Genomic DNA, 26994 nt, shown 5'->3' on the forward strand with positions numbered 1-26994 from the left:
ACACAAATGCACACTAGAGGTTCAAATTTCGCATGCAATGTTCAATTGTGCACTCTAAGTTTCAAAATCGTGACTCACCATTATCAAATGAACTCAAGATCACAATGCTTGCTTCAAATGCAAGTTCAGGCTCAACAAAAGCATTCAAATGCCCTCACACAAAGAATGATTCCATGATGACACAAAGTTCATCAACAATTTAAAATTTCGGAATCAAATACAACTTTCACACTCCAAAAGATGAACATATGCATAATTCGACCCATAGGCTTGCCCTTATTTTCCAACAAACATTATTTTCAGCTCACTCAAGATCACAAAGGTCTTTCAAGGCTTGTAACAGAACTGAGTATAAAGGTATGATCATTTTGGTTTAGTGGCTTCTACCTTCATGAAGTATGCCCTGCAAATCACTTTTTATCCTTCTCTTTCACATTCTAAGATGTTCACAATCCACCATATAATTCATTTAAGCATGACTCATTGGATACTCCATTTCTTTGGCTCCTTTCACAACTCTTTTCTTTTTCAATTCCTTTTTCATTTCTTTTTCCTCCTTTTTTTACATGGAGGGGTTCCATCTTTTTCATCATGATCCTTCAAAGGTGGATTTTTGACATTCCTTGATTTTTCTTCTTTTTCACCACACCCCCAACTGAGGCTTTTTGCCTAAATTGGCTATTTAAACGAACCAATACTTCATGAAGGTTATATGTGATGGAATAAAGAGGTCAACGTTGCTCAAGGTTATTTCAAAGAAAAGGATATGCTCAAAAGGTGCCAAGATAGGTTCACACTCTCACAAGGTGGCCACAAAGAGGTATAATATCAATTTTTAATTCACTCTTCAAATTTTTTGCCTAAGATCAATTCAATCGCTTGCTTCAATCAATCAATTGGACTAACAGGGCAAGTTCTAGGCGTCATCAATCACAATATTCATGACAACCTCACCACACATGGCATTCGACACAATTATAAAATAAGGCTCTACACTCTTCAGCTAGCGTTCAATCATCATCATAAAAGATCGATTCAACAATCGAATAGTCACAACGAGATGCTAGGAGTTAACATATGACCTATGTAACTTAATTTTCCTCATCGTAGCCACACACTCATATCGTTCAAGTGAAAACACTATTCAAGTCATCGGTATTGATAAAAATCGACACTAAAAATTGCAAGAGAACAGCACAACCAAACACATCAAGAGGTGGCATTTTAAAATTCAAAACTATTTGCAATTCAAAACAACGGACAAACACAATAGATCAAGACCATATGTATATATAACACAAAATATGATTCACCATTCACAAAACAAAATAGTAAATATCTACAAAGCATCCCAAAAGAGGTAGGTATAGAAATACCTCACCCCACCAGACTAGTCTAGCAGTTGTCCTCAAATGAAAAGAAATAATAAAATAGTATAAGAATAACAAAAATGGAGTAAAAGGGCTCATTCTACCAGGCTAAGCTTGGGTGAACTCTGCAGTTGTTGACTCCATCTGTTTGGGATCACTGCCCGACTCATCCGCAACCTTAGATCCACTAGAGCCCACTATAGACATCTCTCTCAGCGAAGCCTGCACAACTGTCTCAACCATGGATCCCTCAAGTTCTGCTAAGTCATTATACATGGCTGCGTCTCTAACACAAAGCTCATCCTCATCTGTCTCAGCCTCAAACTCAATAGTTGCATCCTCTCTAAGAACATCTTTGGTCGTAGTAGCCGGAGGAATCTCTTAACTGGTAGGGACATCTACACACGATACCTCTGGAATCTCAACAATGCCCAACAATAATGAAAAATCTGTGGACTTCAGCTCGTCCACGTCTCTTCTCAAATCAGGAACATCAGCCTTCAAGGCCGTCACAGTACCAGAATCATCCCAACCCTGCTCACAAACCTCTACCCTCATAGCAAAGGCATCTAGTGCAAGTCGATGGATATAAATCATCTCCTGATGCTCTCACATCTAATCCCTAATTAGGGCAAAGACATCAGCAATCGCATGCTCTATCATCTCAGGCCAAGCAACCTCAACTCAGGAGGCACACACATTAGTAGATTGGGATAGATGGCCCATCTTGTACAGCATGGCATGGGTAATAGGGGATCGAGAAGTAGTAGCAACAACTGAGGAATGAGGTACAATAAATAAACTAGAAGGTGGAGAAGTGGAGGGGCCAAATGTACATGTACGCTCACTGGGTTCGATTGAATCCACAGTGGCATATGGCCCAGTATATTTTAATACTCATCTTAATTTGCAGTTATGTTTAAGTGATTCTAATATTCTTGATGTTTTAATTTTGAATGTTAAAACCCAAGATGTATGTTATATGACACATCTGACCAAACTATTTTGGTAGAAACTAATTTTGCTAAATCTAAAGTCACTACTAGAAGACCTATAAAATGGAAAAAAAATTAATTTTCCAACTACTTGATTTTGGATTCTGTCATATTTCCTAGCCAGATGTCTAATGCTGTGACTAATTTTGAGTATTCTCATATTACTAAAAATCCTGTTGGTAGTATTTGTATGCAGTTTAATGATATTCCTTATAGTAGACATTCATTTTCTAAAAGAAGATTGCCTACTATTCAACATATTTCCCCAATTGATCCCGTGTATGGTCTGGCTCATAACTAGGCTACTTCTTTACATACCATTCCTTCGATTATATGTGTGGATCAAAATGATAAACTTGTTAATAAAATAAAAATTGATCCTTGTTTGAATATTGTTCAAGCTAATGACAATTCTTCTAATATTTCTGATAAGGATATTCCTTCTGTATCCGAAATGGACTTTGATTCCTATAACACTGAATGAAGAATGTACATCAAATGTATTTTAGCCCAGGTTCACTGGAAAGAAAGTACATTTCGAATGAGTTTTTGACTGATAAATTGAACCAGTTTAACACATGGTTTTTTGTCACTTATAGTGCCGATGATTTAAATAATATTTCTCAAGAATTTTGTGAAACTTGTGCTCTTCATAATCAAATTATGCATTTTCTACCATGGTTTATAACCACTTATTTACCTTTATTCATCAACGTTCTTGAATGATCTTATAAAGTTGTATATGGTAATATTATTACAGTTGTTTATCCACCCCGGTCATCTTTTATTTTACCGAATAATACATGTATCACCTTTACTTCCTTTCAAAAGTTTGTTGAAGAAAATGTTGTGGCAGTCAGCATCAACGAGATTAATAATTTGATTTCTCAAAATAATTATTTGGGACTTTGTGCTAAAGTTTTAGGTGAACATATTGGTTTTCTTGATAAAAAATTAGAGGAATTAACTACTTTGATAATTCATATAAAAAATTATTTAAAGACTTTTAATAAAGCTTCTACTTCTAAGACTGATTCAGAAGCACATACTATTTCTACTCATGTGCAGAGGCCCCCTGAGATTCAACATTTTAAATTTAAATTGATCCATGATTTCGAAGAACTTCTTGATAAAAAGTTATCAGATTTTAGCGCAAAACCTATGGATTTGTCAGACAATTTTGCGCATGAAATGGAAAAAACTTTTGATTTTAAAAATCATGTTTCTTTAGAATTTAATAAACTTTGTGGTTATCCCAAGAAGAATAGGAATACTAAGCCTGCACATAAACCTAGCATGCAAACCTATTATTAATCTAGACCAACTCCTCAAGATGTGCTTATGGAGGAACACGACTGGAATCAGACTAATACCTCTTATAGTGAGTCTGAAATCTATGAATGGAATCTTGATGGTCTGACAGATAGACAGTTAACTATTCTTGTTCATAGAATGCTTATGTATGATACTATCTGTAAAAGTGTAAAAAATACAGATAGAAATATTTGTAAAATGATTATTGCAGGTTTTACTGGCCAACTCAGAGGTTGGTAGGATATTTATATGAGCATCGAGCAAAAAGCTGCTGTGATAAATGCTACTTCTGATAGTGAAGGAGTTTATAACTTGGGCATGTCTCTAGTGAAAAATAGAGAAGAGGTTGTTTATACTTTGGTCTTAACCATTTTGGAACATTTCAATGGTAGATTTACAAATCAGTATGAAATTGTTTGTACCTTGTTAAATGGTCTACGCTGTAGAACCTTGGAAGAATTCAGATGGTATAGAGAAGCTTATATGAGTAGGGTAACGGAGTTATCCGAGAACAGTTTTGAGCACTAGAAAGCTAAGTTTATAGATGATCAAAAGATTTGTGATCATCGTCTTACTCAAAGAGAAACTGTTAATAACAATGGTAAAAACATTGTTGAAGAAAATACTCTTGCAAAGCCTTTTAATCTTGATCCTAGACAAGGTATGTTTTTAGGAATCGTGCAAATTGTTACTACTCATAAATGGTATATTAAATGTACCATATTGATTTATAATAGTTTTAAAATAATTGATTGCTATGATTGATAGTGGAGCCAAAGTTAGTTGTATTCAAGAAGGTCTTGTACCTACTAATTACTTTGAAAAAACAACTCATATGGTTAAATCTGCTTCTGGACATGCTTTAGATATAAAGTATGATGAGTCCACAAGTTGGACTCATTCAGGGCTATATTTTAATAGAAATTGTGTCCTCAAATGCTTATTTTATCTCAATATCTGCTGGAAACCCTTAAGTTTAAGGTATTTGAAGTTTTAAGGAGAGCATGGACACTATGTAGCAAAAAGGAACAAAAAGGTTAAAAAGAATGAAGAAATGAAGGCCTGAGGATCGCTGAGTCCACTTGGTGATTTGCCGAAGGGTCTTACTTCTCCCTTTGTTCCAGTGTGCTGAGCCTTGAAGAAAAGGATCAAGTCGGGGGAAAAATGGAGAAGTCGGTGCATCGTCGAGCATTCCGTGAAGCAGTACCATGCCGCCCAATAATCCAGAGCACGACGATGATGAAGGCTGGTACAAGACATTGATGTATTACACCAAAGGGCGAATCGCCGAGTTGATTGGAGATTCTGACTAATAACGCCTAACGATCTGCTGCAGCACAAATCTTTGATAACTATAAATACTGGTTAGAGTTTTAGTTTTAGTGTGGAACAATTATTATAATTTTCACTCAGAGATTAGTAATTTTTGATATTTTTGCACTATGTTTGAGAGGGTTTTGAAGACTTGAAGAAGAAGAGGGTTTCATCTCCAAGGATTTGGACTTGGGTCTCTTGGATTCTTCATTCTTGGCCTGTAACAAGACTTAAATCTCCATACCCATTTGAATGCAAGCTGATTTAGGTATAAATTTCTATCTCTTGATGTGTAGCTAAAACCCCTAATTCTTAGGGTGTGATTAAGCGAATATGGGTTAAGATAATTGTTGGGTCTTGCTTGATGATAGTATATTCGTAATTTAAATGTGATTTAGTTTAGTGGTTGTGGATGAATTTTATGAATTTGTAGTTTCAAATACAAGTTTATTTATGTGTTTTCGGCTTGGTCGAGAGAGATGTCGTAAAACTAAGACCACTAGATTGATGGCTAGTGTGAGTGGGTCGACATGAGGTTCAGCTAGAGAGAGTGAACCCTAGTCCCATGTCCACACATTCAGTTTGAGAGAGTGAGTGGGTTAAGGCGTAGGCTGCTCTTCATGCGGCAAATAGGTGTCCGAGAGAAACATATTTGAAACAGGGTATGTTGCTCGAGAGAGAGCTTATCCTCCTTAAAGCCTAGCCTAGTCACAATTACTCTATGAATCTTCTATCGAAAGCATGTACCCAATAATCTAGCTTAACCTGTATTCCCGTCACATCCCAAGGATCCCCTCTCATTACTTAGAAACCCTTGTTGATTTTGCAGTTTTTACTTACTAGTGACAAAAACCCCCCATTGTTAATTGACACTCTTGTGTCCCCTCATTTAATTTACAATGTTTTTAATCGTTAATGTCTTTAGCTACGACTAGTTAGAACGAAACTTTATTTTTTTATAAATTCTCAAAACCACTCTCTTGGGACGATCCCAACCCTTGGTTGGGTTACTAAACTATTGTACGATCGTAGACACTTGCATCGGAAGTTGTGTCTTCTTTACTCAAACATCAAAATGGCGCCACTGCCGGGGAGTGGTGTTATTTGAGAATTTTTAGGTTAGTATAATTTTTTGTTCTTCTTAGTTGTAGTTTACTCACTTAATCTTCAGTTTTGCTTTGAGTATTTGTGTTTCAAAACAGGACATATAAGTGCAAACAGGGAGAATAGATGCCAAGCAGGCCACCCAGCAGGTGATGCGCTTCATCAAGATGACATCGTTGATGTTAATAGTGTTTACAACCCTGCCCACGTGAGTGAGATAGGTGTAATTTGCATGCCACAAGCCGACGGAAATGCAATGTTTGAAGTTACTAGCGCAACACTCTAACTCATACATTTAAGAGGTTTATTTGCAGGGTTAGAGCATGAAGATCTGAACGAACATATACGAAGATTTGTGGAAGTGTGCACCCCTTTATCGTTCAAGAATCTATCTCAAGAATCGATACGGCTTCGCTTATTTCCATTATCATTGACAGGGGGAGCTACTAAATGGTTGGTTGAGCTTCCAAACAACTCCATCAAATCATGGGAGGAGCTGGTTATGGTATTTCACAAAAGGTTCTTCCCTCCATCTAGAATGATGAAACTGAGAGACGGCATACATAGTTTCAAGCAAAAGGAAGGTGAACCATTTCACAAATCATGGACAAGGTTCAAGAGATTTTTGCGTATATGCCCAACACATGGACTGCCAAGTGAAGTGTTACTCCAGTACTTTTACCGTAGTGTAGACTCGGTTAATGAAGGTATAACTGATCAATTGGTACAAGGAGGAATAATGTTACAATCATTTGAAGTAGCGTCATTTCTCCTAGATGGTATGACTAAAGTAAAGCAGGAATGGTAAACCAAGGATGATCAAGTTTACCCACTGTGCTTTCGATTAACACAAGAACAAATCGATAAAGAAAGAGAAAGGGACGAAAACATCAAAAAAATGTTGTCTCAAATGGAACTTCTACAAGAATCTATTAAGGAGACACATGGAGTATTTCGAGTTGAGGAGGGTTATTCTTCCGATTACTTAAGATCGGGGGAGAATCAAGGTTGGAACTCCAGAAGATATGAGGAGGGTTTCCACCCACCCTATCAACAGCGGAGCGGAAATCAAGGTTGGAACTATTATAGGGGTGAAGAACCAAGGAGATATTGGCAAGATTTGGCTGAGAAAGATGATCATGAGGAGGACCATACTAACTTGAGTGAAACCCCGAAATCTAAAGGGAGTACAAATAGTCCTCAGGTAAATGATTTGTTGTCGCGCATACTCGATAAAGTTAAGGGCTCTGATGATTTTCTAAAAGGGATGAAAGATGTCTTTTCATTAGTGAACATTTAGGTGAATTATCATGTTGATGCCATCAATGTTGGAAGGTAAATTGAGTCTGTTGTCAGCGCAATTAACGTCCAAAACATCGATGGAAGATATTGAAAAAGAGTTGGTTGTAATTACTAGTAGCGGCAATGTCGCAATAGGAAATGTGATTGAAGATGAGGATCCTCAAAAACATGAAGAGAAAGAATTACCCATCCGACAAAACCTTACAAAAAAACCAGAACAGAAAGCGGAGCAACAAGTGCAAGTTCCAAAAGTCATACACCCTTTACCCAAGATACCTCTACCATTTCCCCAACGTTTGAAAAAGAAGAATGAAGATGAGAAGTTCAGAAATTTTTTGTCAGTATTCAAGAACTTATCAATAATCTTCCTCTGGTGGAAGCATTGTTGGAAATGTCGGGATACGCCAAATTCATGAAAGAGCTGATAACAAAGAAAAATGAGCTTGAACTATGAAACGATTGAGGTGCCGCATAGTTGCAGTGCAATTATGACAAATGAGTCAATCACTAAGAGAGAAGATCCAGGGGCATTCACAATCTCGTGCACAATTGGCATGCTCCAATTTGCTAAAGCTTTGTGCAATTTAGGAGCAAGCATTAACTTGATGCCCTAAACAATATACAAGCAACTTGGTTTGGGTGAGCCAAAGGCAACCACAATGAGACTCCTTATGGCTGATCAATCAATCAAGCACCTAGTGGGGATACTCTATGACATATTGGTAAAAGTTGATCAGTTCATCTTTTCGGCTAATTTTGTGATTCTAGATTGTGAGATTGATGCTGAAATCCCCATTATTTTGGGAAGGCCATTCTTAGCTACCGGGAGAGTATTGGTGGATGTCGAAAGCGAGAAATTAAAGTTTCATGTGAATGATGATGAGGTGACCTTCAATATCTGTAAATCCATGAAGCAACCAAGTAATATCCATGTGGTATCTACTTAGGATGTTATAGATGAGGCAGTGGCAAGTGTGAGCCATTTAATGTGAAGGAATGAACTACGGGAATTTGTACTTGCCAATTATGATGAATCTGAAGTTCAAGGCTATGAGGAAGTGGTAGCTGCCTTATTGGGGTTAGGAGTATATTCAAGAAATCCAATCAAGTTGTATATCGACCTGAAAAACAAAAAAAGTCCTCCTGCAGAGCCATCAACAGAAGAACCACCGAACCTGGAGTTAAAAGCCCTACCCTCTCATCGTAAATATGCCTTCTTAAGAGCCAATAATACTTTACCAGTGAAATTGCTCATTGAAGTACTGCAGAAGCATATAAAAGCTATTGGATGGACAATAGATGATGTAGTAGGAATTCCACCTGGCATCTGTACTCCCAAGATTCGGCTCGACAGTGAATGTAAACCTAGTGTGGAGCATCAACAGAGATTGAACCCTCCAATGCAAGAAATGGTGAAAAAGGCGATCATCAAGTGGTTAGATGTGGGAGTGATATACCCTATTGCAGATAGTAAGTGAGTAAGTCCGGTGCAATGTGTACCGAAAAATGGAGGTATAACCGTAATCCTAAATGCAAAAGGAGAACTTGTGTCGACAAGACCAGTGACTGGGTGGAGAGTATGTATGGACTATCGAAAGCTTAACTCATGGACCGAGAAAGACCATTTTCCAATGCCTTTTATGGACCAGATGCTTGACCAGTTATCAGAAAGAGGGTGGTATTGTTTTTTGGATGGGTACTCCGGTTACAATCAAATCTTTATTGCGCTGGAAGAATAAGAGAAAACCACGTTTCCTTGCCCTTATGGAACATTTGCATTCAGAAGGATGCCATTCGGGCTATGTAATGCCCCAACAACATTTCAGCGTTGCATGTTGTCTATTTTCACAAATATGGTCAAAGACTCTATGGAGGTATTCATGGACGACTTCTCAGTTGTAGGGGACACGTTTAAAGAATGCTTGACACACCTAAGGTAGATACTCCAAAGATGCATGGAAACGAATCTGGTTCTGAATTGGGAGAAATGTCACTATGGTGAAAGAAGGTATCATTCTTGGGCACAAGGTGTCACAAAAGGGGCTGGAAGTTGACATGGCAAAAATTGAGGTCATTGAGAAATTACCCCCGCCAATTTTAGTGAAGGGTGTTCGTAGTTTCTTGGGACATGCAGGGTTCTACCGAAGGTTCATTAAAGACTTCTCAAAGATTTCACATCCATTATGCAAACTCTTAGAGACGGAAGTGAAATTCTATTTTAATGATGCTTGTATTGCTGTATTTCAGTGTTTGAAAGAGAAACTAGTGTCCACCCCAATTATCATCAGCCCTAATTGGTCCAAATCTTTTGAATTAATGTGTGATGCTAGCGGTATAGCGTTGGGAGTAGTGTTGTGGAAAAAGCGCAACAAACTATTTCACCCAATTTATTACGCAAGCAAGACTCTTAATAGTGCCCAACAAAATTATACGGTCACTGAACAAGAGTTTCTTGAGGTAGTCTATGCATTTGATAAGTTTTGGGCATACTTGCTAGGCATCAAAGTAATCGTACATATTGATCATGTTGCACTCGGTTACTTGATCGCAAAGAAAGATGCAAAACCAAGATTGATAAGGTGGGTGCTACTATTACAAGAATTTCATTTTGAGGTAAAAGATTGAAAAGGATGTGAAAATCAAGTGGCTGATCAATTATCAAGGTTGGAAGTAAGGGTAAATGTTGAGCATGAGGTAGACATAAATGACTCCTTCCCCAATGAACATGTGTTTGCAATATCTCTCAAACATACGCCATGGTATGCAGATTTTGTGAATTTCATTGTGTGTGGGTTGATGCCGGATGAGTTGACCTTTTACCAAAAGAGAAGGTTCATGTTCGATGTTAAAAAGTACTTTTGGGATGAACCATACTTGTTTCGAGAGTGTGTTAACATGTCATTAGGAGGTCTGTTCCGAAAGAAGAAGCGTTAGAAATTCTCTATGCTTGTCATACATCTCCAGTGGGAGGCCACCATGGTGGTATTCGTACTGCCGCTAAATTTTTCCAGAGTGGATACTTCTGTTCATCCCTCTACAAGGATACACATGAATTTGCAAAGAAATGCCCTCAATGTCAGCAGCAAGGCGGAGTATCTAGAAGACACGAATTACCTCTCACTCTTATTTTAGAGGTCGCGTTATTGGATATATGGGGGATCGATTTCATGGGCCCATTTGTGAGCTCATTTGGAAATAAATATATCTTGGTGGCTGTAGATTATGTTTCCAAATAGGTGGAAGCCATCGCACTTCAAAACACCGAAGGAAAAAGTGTTGTCCAATTTCTGAAACGCTACATCTTCGCAAGATTTGGCACTCCGAGAGCAATCATTAGCGATGGGGGTCCCACTTTTGCAATAGGTGGTTTTCAATGGCATTGAGCAAATATGGGGTGAAACACAAAGTAGCAACCGCATATCATCCCCAAACAAGTGGCCAAGTCTAAGTATCAAATTGGGAAATCAAATGCATCTTGGCAAAGATAGTAAATGTCAACAGAACTGAATGGTCTAGGAAACTCAATAATGCACTATGGGTATATCATATCTCTATATCAGTTGGTTTATGGTAAGGCTTGTCATTTGCCAAATGAGTTAGAACACAAAGCATTGTGGGCATTGAAAGCTTTAAATTTAGACTGGTCAAAAACTTCAAGGAAGAGGGTAGAGTAGTTGAACGAACTGGATGAATTTAGACTCAGATCATATGAAAGTTCAACCATCTACAAAGAGAAGATGAAGAAGTGGCATGACGCTCGAATATTCAAGCGAGACTTCAAGGTACGAGATTGGGTTTTGTTATACAACTCTCGACTTAGACTCTTTCCCGGAAATCTCAAATCCAAATTGTCTGGACCTTTTAGAGTAACGCGAGTGTTCACCAATGGTGCCATAGAAGTTGAAGATTAGGAACGACCTTCATTTAAAGTGAATGGTCAACGTCTGAAACTATACTTTGGGGATTGTCAAGAGATTTCTTTGGTTGAAGTGGTGTATTTGGAAGATGCTTGAAGGCGTTGTTGCGTCATGCCGCGACGTTAACTAAGGCGCTATTTGGGAGGCAACCCAAAACCCATTTATTGTTTTCTGTTGCTTTGATAAAATAATGGTGTATTGATTGTGCAGATGAAAGTGTGGAAAGTGAATGAAAAGTGCAGATTGGCGGACAATAGGTCCAATCAGCAAATCGCTGAACAGTTTGGCAATCGAACTAGACCGTTGTTAGAGTCCAGACCATTTTGCATTGGAATCTGTAAAATTCGGCGAGCACAGAAAAGTATTGGCGAATCACCAACCATATTGGCGACCCCGTGTTTACCGCCGTTTGAACGTCCAAATTTGCTTCGAAAGATCTGTAAAACTCGGTGAAGTAAACATATGTTCGGCAAAATGTCGACTGACTCATCAATCAAGACTACTGCCGCTGAATGAGCATGAACTGGACAGTTTGCAAGCCAAAAGGGTTAAAATTCTACAACTTGTTCACTTTTACATGCTTTCATTCCTCCAACTGCATCTTTGCACACTAATTTCCATATATTCCTACATTACCTAAGTGTTCTAGTTATCAATTTGTGCTCGGAACATGGATTGCACTTTAAATTGGTCAGCGCAAAAGGGTGGCTGTGAAGCATTCGAGAACGTGGGTTGAGACTAAACGCACTGGGCTGCCAAGCAAAGTTGTGGAGAGTTTGAGGAACCACTCAGCGGTCCGCTTAACGTCCCCACCTCAAATATGCCACCCCGACAGATGAGGCAGCTGCTTAACTAGGATTATCCTTTGCCTCCCTCTTTGTTATTCACTAATTGTACTTTCGAATGTTTGATATTTACATTTGAGGAAAAATACATTTTATATGTGGTGGGGTGAGGCCCACCTTTTGTGTGCTATTTGTGACTCGTGTTTTGCTTAAGTATTTGGGTTGTAAGATATTATTGTGTTAAATACTGCTTTCTGTCGATGTTTGAGCTTACGACTCCGTTTATTTTACATTGCAAAATGATTTTGACCTTTTCAAATTTTTTTGAATTTTTCACACATTTTGCCACCTCTCGTGTGTTGAACGTGGTAGTTCTTTTGCAAAATTTGAGTCTCGGATTCGATCAATACCGATGACTTGAATAGTGTTTACAATCGAGCGAACATGAATGCGCGGCTACGATGAGGCCAAATGAAGTTGCATAGACAATATGTGAACTATTTGCGACTCGTTATGACTAGCCTAGTATCGAATTGAGTCCTTGTGATGATCATTGCACGCTAGCGAAAGTATGGAGTCTTGTTTAACTTATAGTGTCAATGACTAGTGTGATGAGCTTACCTGTGAACTATGAATGATAGATCCTAGAATTTTCCCCGTTGCTCTGGTCAACTAAGTGATGCTATCTCTTGATATGATCTTAGGCAACTTCAAAGAGTGTGAGCTAATTTGACATATACCTCTTTTGTGACCTACCTTGTGAGTATGTGATTCTTTCTTGAACACCCTTTGAACCTTACCTTTCTTTGGAAGAAACTTGATGAAAACTAGACCTTTCTTAATCCATCACCCATGATCCTCATGAAGTTGTGGTTAGTTTGAATAGCCAACTTAGGCCAAAAGCCTAAGTTGAGGGTGTGGTGAAAAGAGAAGGCAAATCAAGAAGTGCAAGAAAGTCCCTCCTACCCATGGTTTTGAGAAAAATGGAACCCCTCAATAAAAAAAAGACAGAAAAGAAAAATAAAAAAAATGAAAAAGAAAGTTGTGGAATAAAGTACAAAAGAAGTGGGGTTTCCTAACAATTCATTGGAAGTGAATAATAGGATAACCTATGATGAACTATTGAAAATGAAGAAGGAAAAAGGAAAGGAAGTGTTGTGAGCACCACATCACATGAGGATGAAAGTCACAGAGTCTAAATCACCATACCTTTGGACTCAGCCCCATTACAAGCCTTGAAAACACCTTTTTGATCTTGAGTGAGCTGAAGCAAATGTCGATTGGAAAATACGGGCAAACCGATGGGTGAAATAATGCATTATGTTCTTCTTTGTGAGTGTGAGTGTTGCATCTGATTCCAAAGCTTTAAACTGTGAAACCATTGTGTGAATATGGAATCATTCTTTATGTGAGGGCATTTGAACACTATAGTTGAGCTTGAACTTACATTTGAAGCAAGTATTGTGAGCATGAGATTTGTTGATATTGGTGAGTCACAACTTGAATCTTTGAGTGCACATTTGATCTTTGCATAAGTAAATTAAGTCTTGTTGTGTGCATTCATGATTGAGTCTTGTGTAGCACTGTTTGAGACACTCTTTTTGAACGATTGAACTTGAGTTTGCTTGAGGACAAGCAAATGTTTAAGTTGGGGGTGTTAATGAGTCCACAAATTAGTCTTATTCAGGGCTCTATTTTAATAGAAATTGTGTCCTCAAATGCTTATTTTATCTCAATATCTGATGAAAACCCTAAAGTTTCAAGTATTTGAAGTTTTAAGGAGAGCGTGGACACTACAACGCAAAAAGGAACATAAAAGGTTGAAAAGATCAAAGTGGCAAGTCGCCGAAGGTTCTTACTTCGCCTTTTGTTCTAGTGTGCTGAGCCTTGAAGAAAAGGATCAAGTCGTCGGAAAAAGGGAGCAGTTGCCGCATCGCTGAGCAGTTCTGTGAAACAGTACCATGATGTCCAATAACCCAAAGCATGACGATGTTGAAGGTTGGTACAAAATGGTGATGAATTACACCAAAGGACGAATCGCCGAGTTGATCAGCGACTCAGACTAATCACGCTTAACGATACGCTGCAGCATAAATTTGTGATAGCTATAAATACTAGTTAGAGTTTTAATTTTAGTGTGTAACAATTATTATAATTTTCACTTACAGAATAGCACTTTTTGATATTTTTGCTCTAAGTTGGAGAAGGTTTTGAAGACTTGAAGAAGAAAAGGGTTTCCTCTCTAAGGATTTGGACTGGGTCTCTTGGATTCTTCATTCTTGGCCTGTAACAAGACTTAAATCTTCATACCCATTTGAATGCAAGCTCATTTATGTATAAATTTTTATCTCTTGATGTGTGGCTAAAAACCCCAATTCTTGGGGTGTGATTTAGCAAATATGGGTTAAGATAATTGTTAGGTATTGCTTGTTGATAGTATATTCGTAGTTTAAATGTGACTTCGTTTAGTGGTTGTGGATGATTATAATGAATTTGTAGTTGCAAATACAAGTTTATTTTTGTGTTATCGGCTTGCTCGAGAGAAAGGTCGTAAAACTAAGACCACTAGATTGATGGCCGGTGTGAGTGGGTCGACATGAGGTTCGACTCGAGAGAGTGAACCCTAGTCCCATGTCCACACACTCAGCTCGAGAGAGTGGGTTAAGGTGTAGGCTGCTCTTCATGCTGGCAAATGGGTGTCCGAGAGGAACACATTTGAAACGGGGTAAGTTGTTCGAGAGAGAGCTTATCCTCCTTAAAGTCTAGCCTAGTCACAGTTACTCTATAAATCTTCTATCAAAAGCAGGTACCCAATGATCTAGCTTAACTCGTATTCCCGTCACATCCCAAGGATCCCCTCTCATTACTTAGAACCCTTGTTGAATTACCTAATACTCACATTTGCCAAAATAAAGTTTGCATTCCGCATTTCTTTTTCTTGGTTAAAAATCAGTTATACCTTCCAATTATACTTGGAACCCCTTTTATAAATGCTATTTATCCTTTCACTAGCATAAATGCTAAAGCTTTTTCTGCTACTTATGAAGACAGAGATAGTAGTTATACGTTTATCACTGGCTCTATTTCTCGTGATGTTAATGCTTTGATTAATATGAAAGAAAAGCATGTTGATTCTTTGCAACTAGAATTGTTTAGTATAAATATATTTGATACTTTGAAATCTACCAAAGTACAAGAAAAAATTAAATTAATTTCTCAACAAATTGCTATTCATATATGTATTGATAATTCTAGTGCTTTTTGGAATCGGAAAAAGCATATCGTCACTCTTCCATATGAAGATAATTTGATTGAGAATGATATTCCTACTAAGTCTCGTCCTTGCCAGATGAACACCGAATTGGTAGAATTCTGCAAAAAGGAAATTGATAATTTGTGATACAAAAAGGTTTAATAAAACCTTCAAAATCACCCTGGTCTTGTACTACATTTTATGTTAACAATGCTGCTGAAAGGGAACGAGGTGTCCCCAAGTTGGTTATCAATTATAAACCTTTAAACAAATATTTAAAATGGATTAGGTATCCTATTCCAAACAAAAGATATTTATTGTCTAGATTATATGTTGCCAATACATTTTCAAAATTTGATTTAAAATCAAGATATTAGCAGATCCAAATATTTAAAGAGCATTCTTATAGAACAACTTTTAATGTCCCTTTTGGACAATATGAATGGAATGTTATGCCATTCGGTTTGAAAAATGTTCAATCTGAATTTCAGAAAATCATGAATGATATTTTAAATCCATATTTAGATTTTATCACTGTCTATATTGACGATATTTTGATAAACTCAAAAACATTTGAAATGCATATCAAGCATCTAGACATCTTCAAGAAAATTGTTATACAAAATGGTTTGGTCATTTCTTAACCTAAAATGAGTTTATTCCAAACTGATGTTCAATTTCAAGGACATCAGATTTGTCCAGGAAAGTTACCCCGATTCAAAGATCTATCAATTTTGAATTAAAATTCCCCAATGTTATTACCGATAGGACTCCATTGCAAAGATTTTAAGGGAGTTTAAATTACATATCCCCCTTTTATAAAAATTTATCTCGTGATTTGGCACCTTTATATGACAGGCTGAAAAAGGATCATAAATCACCTTGGACTGATAGTTATACCACTTTGGTAAAAGATATAAAACTTCGTGTTCAATCTTTACCTTGCTTAACTCTTGCTAACCCTGCTTGGCAAAAGATTATTGAGACAGATGCGTCTAATATTGGTTATTGTGGGATATTGAAAAAAATTAATCCACATGACAAAAATGAATATTTGATAAGATTTCATTCTGCGAAATGGAGCGATGCCTAGAAGAAATATGCTACGGTGGCCCATGAAATGTTAACCATCTTCAAATGCGTGCTAAAATTTCAAGATGATTTATATAATAAAAAGTTTTTGATAAAAACTGATGCTCAATCTGTTAAATATATGTATAACAAAGATTTTAAACATGATGCATCAAAATTGATTTTTGCTAAGCGGCATGCCCTGTTAGCACCCTTTGATTTTAAAATCCATTATAAAAAGGGAAGTGATAACTCTCTTCCAGATTTTCTATCTAGAGAATATTTAACCTCATAATTAATTTTTATACACCCTTCTTTGACGTGAAAACTCTGATTACTATATTAAAGGTTATTCCTCATAATACAGATCTACAAGAATTAATTATATGGGAAATTATCGATGGTTTCATTACAGAAGATTCCCCAATACATAATTTTGAAGAAATCATCAATATCGATGAAGAAAATTATTACAGTGACTACTATGATGCATTCGAATAAAACAAAGTGTTAGGTTTGCAGGATGGACCCTCCTTGGGTAACCAAGGGCAGAGGCAGAGGAAATAACACAACAGGAAGGTGAAAATAATCCCCGGGATCGTCATTCGGATCCTCTTCTAGCTCACCATTTATACAGAGAGGAATAATGAGTTTGATAAACTCTAAAATATCCCAAAGTGAGGCTTCTTCTTCAGTGCATCTGGGAGATATTCTAGAAAATAGTTTGTTATACGCACAACTACATGAATATTTGTCTTAGAAGCAAAGTGATACTTTTTCATCTATAGACAATGAAGATATTGATGATATCAAATCTTATGAAAAATTATCAAAGAAAGAAATGATCTTTCTTTTAGAAAACTCTAAAATTCAGAGAAAAGAAGAATCTTGGAAGATATTCCAGCGGTACCTTACTAGCGGATTATATTTCTTGGGTGAGTCATGCAATACCCAATCTTGGAGTATGATCACGCAGATTACCGCCTGTCTTCATAGATCCTGTACCTTGGTATTAGAGCAAATGTGGAAATTTTGGACATATAACACCTAACTACTTTGATAATTCAGAAAAGTATGATTCAAAGACTTTTAATAAAGCTTCTACTTCTAAAATTGATTCAGAAGCTCATACTATTTTTACTCAGGTGCAGAGGCCCTCATGAGATTCATGATTTTAAATTTAAATTGATCTATGATTTAAAAGAACTTCTTGATAAAAAGTTCTCAGATTTTAGCGCAAAACCTATGGATTTGTCAGACAACTTTGTGCATGAAATGGAAAAAACTTTTGAATTTAAAAATCATGTTTCTTTAGAATTTAATAAACTTCGTGGTTATCCCAAGAAGAATAGTAATACTAAGTTTGCGCATAAACCTAGCATGCAACCCTATTATTATTCCAGACCAACTCCTCAAGATGTGCTTATAGAGGAACGCGACTGGAATCAGACTAATACCTCTTATAGTGGGTCTGAAATCTATGAATGAAATCATGATGGTCTGACTGATAGATAGTTAACTATTCTTGTTCATAAACTGCTTATGTATGCTACTATCTATAAAGGTGTAAAAAATACAGATAGAAATATTTGCAAAATGATTATTGCAGGTTTTAATGGCCAACTCAGAGGTTGGTAGGATAATTATATGAGCATTGAGCAAAAAACTGTTGTGATAAATTCTACTTCTGATAGTGAAGGTGTTGCTAACTTGGGCATGACTTTAGTGAAAAATAGAGAAGACGTTGTTTATATCTTGGTCTTAACCATTTTGGAACATTTCAATGGTAGATTAACCAATCAGTATGGAACTGTTCGTAATTGGTCTATGATGTAGAACCTTGGGAAAATTCAGATGGTATAAAGATACTTATATGAGTAGGGTGATGGAATTACCCGAGAACAGTTATGAGCACTTGAAAGCTAAGTTTATAGATGGCCTTCCCTCGTTATTTGTTGAGAGAGTAAGAAAAACCCTGTGGAATAGTTATGGTGAAATTCCTTATAAGGATTATACTTATGGTAAGCTGATAGGAGTGTGCACTCAAAAAGGTATAAATTTGTGCGATGAATTGATGTTATCCTGATAGCTTAAGATGGATAAGCTTAGAGAAATATCTCAGCTAGGAGACTTTTGTACCCAGTTCGGTTTACTTGATACTTCTGCTAATAGCAAGAAGAAGAACCATAGAGATTCTAGAGACTCTAATCCTGATAAAACTTATAGGAAGAAGAGGTCTAGATATAGATCTAAAGAAGAGCGCGATGCTAGAAAAGCCTTTCATAAGTCCAATAGATTTACCAAAAATAGGTCTAAGTGGGAGCTCGCCAAGATCAAGTGCTATAAATGTGGAAATTTCTGACATATAGAACCTAACTGCAAGCTTGAAAAGCTAAAACCCTTAGAACTTGAGGAAAAAGTTCATGCTATGGTTTGTAGTTTCTTATACACTTCTGGTTCTGAGTTTGATTATGATTCTGATTCAGGTTCTGAAGAAGAGATTGATTTGCTTGATTTATCTGATAGTAATCAGCATGGTAATACTTGCAATGCTTTTCATGGTGATATTTGTTCTTGTGAAAATGATGAATTTTATAAATTACAATCTCAGTTTGAAGATTTGAATATCAATACTATTAGATCTGATAATATGATAGAACTTTTAAAAGAAGTTTCTGATAATGATCTTCGTGAAAAAACTATTCATCTAGCTGTCACTAATAATGCTATTTCAAGTTTTTCAAAAATTTCAGAAAAACAAAAGAATGATTTTGAATTTGAATATTCTGCACCTTATTCTTTGTCTGAAATTAATAACAGACTTAATAATCAAACTGTTCATACAAGATATTCTTCTTTTGATGATTTGAAAAATGAAATTGAAAATTTAAAAAATGAGATTAAATCTCTTAAACAAAATCAAATGATTTGTGATCATCGTCTTACTCAAATAGAAACTATTCATAACAAGGGTAAAAACATTATTGAAGCAAAATACTCTTGCCAAACCTTTTAATCTTGATCCTAGACAGGGTATGTTTTTAGGCATGATGCAAATTGTTACTACTCATAAATGGTATATTAAATGCACCATATTGATTGATAATAATTTTTCAATATCTGATATTGCTATGATTGATAGTGAAGCCGATGTTAGTTGTATTCACGAAGGTATTGTACCAACTAAATAGTTTGAAAAAACAACTCACATGGTTAAATTTGCTTCTGGACATGCTTTAGATATAAATTATAAATTACCTAATATTCGCATTTGCCAAAATAAAGTTTGCATTCCGCATTTTTTTTTCTTGGTTAAAAATCATTTATACCCTCCAATTATACTTGGAACCCCTTTTATAAATGTTATTTATCCTATTACTAGCATAAATGCTAAAGGTTTTTCTGCTACTTATGCAGAAGAGATATTAGTTATACTTTTATCACTGACCCTATTTCTCGTGATATTAATGCGTTGATTAATATGAAACAAAAGCATGTTGATTCTTTGCAACTAAAATTGTTTAGTATAAATATATTTGATACTTTGAAATCTGCCAAAGTACAAGAAAAAATTAAATTAATTTCTGAACAAATTGCTATTCATATTTGTGTTGATCATCCTAGTTCTTTTTTGAATCGGAAAAAGCATATCGTCACTCTTCCATATGAAGATAATTTCTTTGAGAATGATATTCCTACTAAATCTCGTCCTTGCCAGATGAACACCGAATTGGTAGAATTCTACAAAAAGGTAATTGATAATTTGTTACTAAAGGTTTGATAAAACCTTCAAAATCACCCTGGTCTTTACTGCATTTTATGTTAACAATGCTACTGAAAGGGAACGAGGTGTCCCCAAGTTGGTTATCAATTATAAACCTTCAAACAAATATTTAAAATGGATTAGGTATCCTAATCCAAACAAAAGAGATTTATTGTCTAGATTATATGATGCCAATACATTTTCAAATTTTGATTTAAAATCAGAATATTGGCAAATCCAAATATTTAAAGAGCATTCTTATAAAATAGCTTTTAATGTCCCTTTTGGACAATATGAATGACATGTTATGCCATTCGGTTTAAAAAATGCTCCATCTGAATTTAAAAAAATCATGAATGATATTTTCAACCCATATTTAGATTTTATCATTATCTATATTGACGACATTTTGGTATACTCAAAAACATTTGAAATGCATATCAAGCATCTAGACATCTTCAAGAAAATTGTTATACAAACTGGTTTGGTCATTTCTAAACCAAAAATTAGTTTATTCCAAACTGATGTTCGATTTCTAGGATATCATATTTGTCAGGAGAAAGTTACCCCGATTCAAAGATCTATCAATTTTGAATCAAAATTCCCTGATGTTATCACCGATAGGACTCAATTGCAAAGATTTTTAGGGAGTTTAAATTACATATTCCCTTTTATAAAAAATTATCTCGTGATTTGGCCCCATTATATGACAGGCTGAAAAAGTATCATAAATCACATTGGACTGATAGTCATACCACTTTGGTAAAAGATATCAAACTTCGTGTTCAATCTTTACCTTGATTAACTCTTGCTAACCCTGCTTGGCAAAATATTGTTGAGAGAGATGCGTCTAATATTGGTTATACTGGGATATTGAAACAAATTAATCCCCATGAAAACAACAAATATTTGAACAAATTTCATTCTGGGAAATGGAGCGATGCCTAGAAGTAATATGCTACGGTGGCTCATGAAATGTTAACCATCGTCAAATGCGTGTTAAAATTTCAAGATGATTTATATAATCCAATGTTTTGATAAAAACTGATGCTCAATCTGTTAAATATATGTTCAACAAATATTTTAAACATGATGCATCAAAATTGATTTTTTCTAGGTTGTAGGCACAATTAGCACCATTTGATTTTGAAATCCATTATAAAAAGGGAAGTGATAACTCTCTTCCAGATTTTCTGTCTAGAGAATATTTAACTTAATAAGGAATTTTTGTACACCCTTCTTTGATGAGAAAATTCTGATTACTATATTAAAGGTTATTCCTCTTAATAGAGATCTATATGAATTAATTCTATGGGAAATTATCGATGATATCGTTAGAGAAGATTTCTCTATACATAATTTTGAAGGAATCATCAATATCGATGAAGAAAATTATTACAGTGACTACTATGATGCATTCAAATAAAACAAAGTGTTATGTTTGCAGGATGGACCCTCCTTGGGTAACCAACGGAAGAGGCAGAGGAAAATAAATAAGAGGAAGGGGAAGATCATCCCCGGGATCATCATACGGATCCTCTTCTAGCTCACCAGTTATACTGAGAGGAAGAATGAGTTTGATAAACTCCAAAACCTCCCAAAGTGAGGCTTCTTCTTTAGTGCATGTGGAAGATATTTCAGAAAACAGTTCGTTATACGCACAACTACAGGCATATTTGTCTCAGAAGCAAAGTGATACTTTTGCATCTATAGCCAAAGAAGATATTGATGATATCAAATCTTATGAAAAATTATGAAAGAAAGAAATGATATTTCTTTTAGAAAACTCTGAAATTCAGAGAAAAGAAGAAGCTTGGAAGATATTCCAGCGGTACCTTATTAACGGATTATATTTCCCGGGTGAGTCATACAAAACCCGATCTTATTATGAGACCATTTTGATAAGTACCGGTAGTGCTGAATTTCAGCACTTCTCAGGCTACAACACCAGTGAAAACGTATATAACTTCTCCAAAATTAAAATTAAACAGATTATATCTGTTGAAGATTGGGGTATCTCCACAATGAGAAAAAGGCAGATTAGCCTAAAAAATGCCTCTATGAATTTCACCTACTGGGACTATATTCATGCTGTAGATAAAGTCCTCTACTACAATAATGAGCAACATAAGCATACATGGTTTATAAAAATTAGTGCAAAGATATTTGCAGAACCAATTCCTAATTGGTTTCTAAATTGGTGGTCATACCACGGTCCAAATACAAAATTATGCCTGATCCATTTCTTAAATTATATAAAGAATGGGTTAAAGTGTAGCCGGACCTAAACAAATTATACCAAACAGATCATATCTGTTATATTAAAAAAATTGAACAAATTTATATTTTCATTAAATTCTCTATCCCTTGGATTTATAAATGGACTCCCGAAGTGGTATTTACCGAGGAGCAAATTGTTTGCTTATTCAGGACCTTTTACAAATATTTTTGGGACAAATTAATGAAAATAGATCCCAAGATAAAGTCTCTATATGGATAAGAACTGTTGGATCACATTGAAAAAAGGATCCAAGAATATTGTATCACTCCTCAAAAGGGAATAATTGTTGATAGCTCAATCAGGCATATTGCCCCAAAAATTTCCATTCAAGACGGAAATAAAGAAGAAATGATCAATAGCTATCTAGTAGAAGTAAAGAAAATTTTTCTTCCCAATATTACTCAATACGAGAAATTAGACACTTCTAAGAGAAGTGAGACAAGTGATGACATTGCAGAAGATATTCAAGAGGCTCAACCTTGTGAGTCGGAAAAACCCACCTCAGAAGATACTCTGAAGAATGCGGAAGATTTCCTCCGACAACTAAAGAAAAAGGACAAGATGTGAAACTTATCTCTACAGGAAAAGCCATCATCAATAGTAGATACAATGTTGATCAACAATAGATAAACTATTACTGTACATATGGGACCCATTGATAAGGGACCCACAATTACTGTACTTAGATTCTCTTTCTTTCTATAAACAAAATTTAGTTTTAGTGAGTAGAGGCAGGTCGAAAACAACTCTCTCTCTCTCTCTCTCTAAATTGTAAAGCTTTTAGTTTGCAAAGTTTGAAGTTTCCGGATATTGGCTGGAAAGTAAATACAACTTGTATAGTTCAATCATAGGCCTTAGAGTTGGCCACCTTTATAAGGTAGTAATTTATTTCTGATTTCATCTTTTATTATTTCTCCAATCTAAGTCGTGACTATGTCCGGCTAAAGATTAATATCTATGTCGGATATCGAATTTCACTTTTATATCTACCATGAAAGATCTAGACTTTATCAAAATATAAATAAATTTATATATGGTTTCTTGACTTGGTTCTGAGATGGTGGTACAGTCAAATTTGATACTATTTTTACTGGCTTTGTCTTTGTGACTTCGTCTAGCGAGCCGTGGTTCTAAGCCCCTTAAAGGAGAAAAGGGCGCCTATACCCGGTTAGAATTGCTAGACATATGGTCTCAATGAAAGTACGTACTAAATCTTGACAGGCCCCTTGCTTGGGTAAAATGATAGATCATTCCATATAGTCATCAAACTATATAAAATTTGTATATATTTCGATTCGAATTTACACTTTGAGTTCGGATGCTAAACTAGATTGAACATGACCGCGCGGATTATCGTCAGTCTTACAGGATCTCTGAAGACTGGCATTAATCCACGCTGTCATCTTTAATCTAGTTTATCATCCGAACTCAAAGTGTAAATTCAAATCAAAATATATACAAATTTTATATAGTTTGATGATTGTATGGAAGGATCTATCCTTTTACCCAAGAAAGGGGCCTGACAAGATTTAATACGTATTTTCATTGAGCCCATGTGCCTAGTAGTTCTAACCGGGTATATGCGCCCTTTTCTCCTTTTAATGTGCTTAGAACCAAGGTTGGCTAGATGAAGTCACAAAGACAAAGCCAATAAAAATAATATCAAATTTGACTGCACCACCATCTCAGAACCAAGTCACGAAACCATATATAAATTTATTTATATTTTGAGAAAGTCGAGATCTTTCATGGTAGATATAAAAGTGAAGTTAGATATTCTACATAGATATGAATCTTTAGACGGACATAGTCACGACTTAAATTGGAGAAATAATTAAAGATGAAATCAGAAATAAATTACTACATTATAAAGATGGCTGACTCCAACGCCTACGACTGAACTATACAAGTTCTATTTACTTTCCGTCCAATATCCGAGAACTTCAAACTTTGCAAACTAAGAGCTTTACAATTGAGAGAGAGAGAGAATGGTTTTCAACTTGCCTCTACTCACTAAAACTAAACTTATTTATAGAAAGAAAAAGTATCCAAGTACAGTAATTGTGGGTCCCTTAACAGTGGGTCTCATATGTACAGGAACAACGTATCTACTGTTGATCAACAATGTATCTACTGTTGATTATGGCTTTTCCTATAGAAATAAATTTCACACTTGTTCTTTTTCTTTAGTTGTCAGAAGAAATCTTCCGCATTCTTCAGAGTATCATTTGAGGTGGGTGGGTTTTTCCGACTCACAAGGTTGAGCCTCCTGAATATCTTCTGCGACGTCATTGCTTGTCTCACTTCTCATAAAAGTGTCTGATTTCTCGTATTGAGTAATATTCAGAAGCAAATTTCTCCTTACTTCTTCCAGATTGATATTGATCATTTCTTCTTTATTTTCGTCTTGAAAGAAAAAATTTCGGGCAATATGCCTGACTAAGCTATCATCAATTATTCCCTTTTGAGGAATGATACAATATTCTTGGATCCTTTTTTAAATGAGATCCAACAGTTCTTGTCCATATACAGACATTGTCTTGGGATCTTTTTTCATTAACTTATCCCAAAAATTATTGTAAAAGGTCCTGTATAAACAAGGAATTTGCTCCTCGGTGAATCCCACTTCGGGAGTACATTTATGAATCCAAGGGATAGAGAATTCAATGAAAAATTAAATTTGTTCAATTTTTTCAATATAACAGATATGATTTGTATGGTATAATTTGTTTAGGTCCGGCGACAGTTTAACCCATTTTTTATATAATTTAATAAATGGATTAGGCAGAATTTTTGTAGTTGGACCGTGGTATGACCACCAATTTAGAAACCAATTAGGAATAGGTTCTGCAAATATCTTTAAACAATTTTTTATAAACCATGTATGCTTATGTCGCTCATTATTGTAGTAGAGGACTTTATCAAAAGCATGAATATAGTCCAGTAGATGAAATTCATAGAGACTTTGTTTAGGCTAATTTGCCTTTCTTTCATTGTGGAGATACCCCAATCTTTAACAGATATAATCTGTTTAATTATAATTTTGGAGAAGTTATAAACATTATCACTGTTGTTGTAGCCTGAAAAATACTGAAATTCAACACTACCGGTGCTTATCAAAATGGTCTCATAATAAGATTGGGTTTTGTATGACTCACCTGGGAAATATAATTCGATAATAAGGTACCGCTGGAATATTTTCCAAGGTTCTTCTTTTCTCTGAATTTCAGAGTTTTCTAAAAGTAATATCATTTGTTTCTTTGATAATCTTTCATAAGATTTGTTATCATCAATATCTTCTTTGGCTATAGATGCAAAAGTATAACTTTGCTTCTGAGACAAATATGCATGTAGTTGTGTATATAACACACTATTTTCTGGAATATCTTCAAGATGCACTGAAGAAGACGCCTCACTTTGGGAGATTTTGGAGTTTATCAAACTCATTCATCCTCTCTGTATAACTGGTGAGCTAGAAGATGATCTGTATGACGATCATGGGGATGATATTCCCCTTCCTCTTCTGTAATTTCCTCTGCCTCTGCCCTTGGTTACTCAAGGAGGGTCCATCCCGCAAACATAACTTTGTTTTATTCGAATGCATCATAGTAGTCACTATAATAATTTTCTTCATCGATATTGATGATTTCTTCAAAATTATATATAGAGAAATCTTCTCTAATGATATCATCGATAATTCCCCATATAATTAATTCATGTAGATCTCTATTAAGAGGAATAACCTTTAATATAGTAATTAGAGTTTTCTCATCAAAGAAGGGTGTATAAAAATTCATTATGAAGTTAAATATTCTCTAGATAGAAAATCTGGAAGAGAGTTATCACTTCCTTTTTTATACTGGATTTCAAAATCAAAGAGTGCTAACTGGGCCTGCCATCTAGCAAAAATCAATTTTGCATCATGTTTGAAATCTTTGTTAAACATATATTTAACAAATTGAGCATCAGTTTTTATCAAAAACTTTTGATTATATAAATCATCTTGAAATTTTAACACGCATTTGACGATGGTTAACATTTCATATGCCACCGTAGCATATTTCTTCTGGCATTGCTCCATTTCCCATAATGAAATCTGATCAAATATTCGTTTTTGTCATGTGGATTAATTTGTTTCAATATCCCACCATAACCAATATTAGATGCATCTGTCTGAATAATATTTTGCCAAGCAGGGTTAGCAAGAGTTAAGCAAGGTAAAGATTGAACACGGAGTTTGATATCTTTTACCAAAGTGGTATGACTATCAGTCCAAGGTGATTTATGATCCTTTTTCAGCCTGTCATATAAAGGGGCCAAATCACGAGATAATTTTTTATAAAAGGAGGATATATAATTTAAACTCCTTAAAAATCTTTGCAATTGAGTCCTATCGGTAATAACATCAGGAAATTTTGATGCAAAATCGATAGATCTTTGAATCGGGGTAGCTTTCCCCAGACAAATATGATGTCCTAGAAATCTAACATCAGTTTGGAAAAAACTAATTTTTGATTTAGAAATG

The 26994-nt window shown here is 35.5% G+C and overlaps 1 pseudogene; it reads left to right on the forward strand.

Moving 5' to 3' along the window:
• Positions 1–17670: 17670 nt before the first annotated feature.
• LOC125833491 (uncharacterized) lies at positions 17671–26681 on the forward strand (annotated as a pseudogene).
• Positions 26682–26994: the final 313 nt, after the last annotated feature.

Source organism: Solanum verrucosum, unplaced genomic scaffold, assembly GCF_900185275.1.
Source record: "Solanum verrucosum unplaced genomic scaffold, falcon-dt-bn FXZP01000173.1, whole genome shotgun sequence".
NCBI lineage: Eukaryota > Viridiplantae > Streptophyta > Magnoliopsida > Solanales > Solanaceae > Solanum > Solanum verrucosum.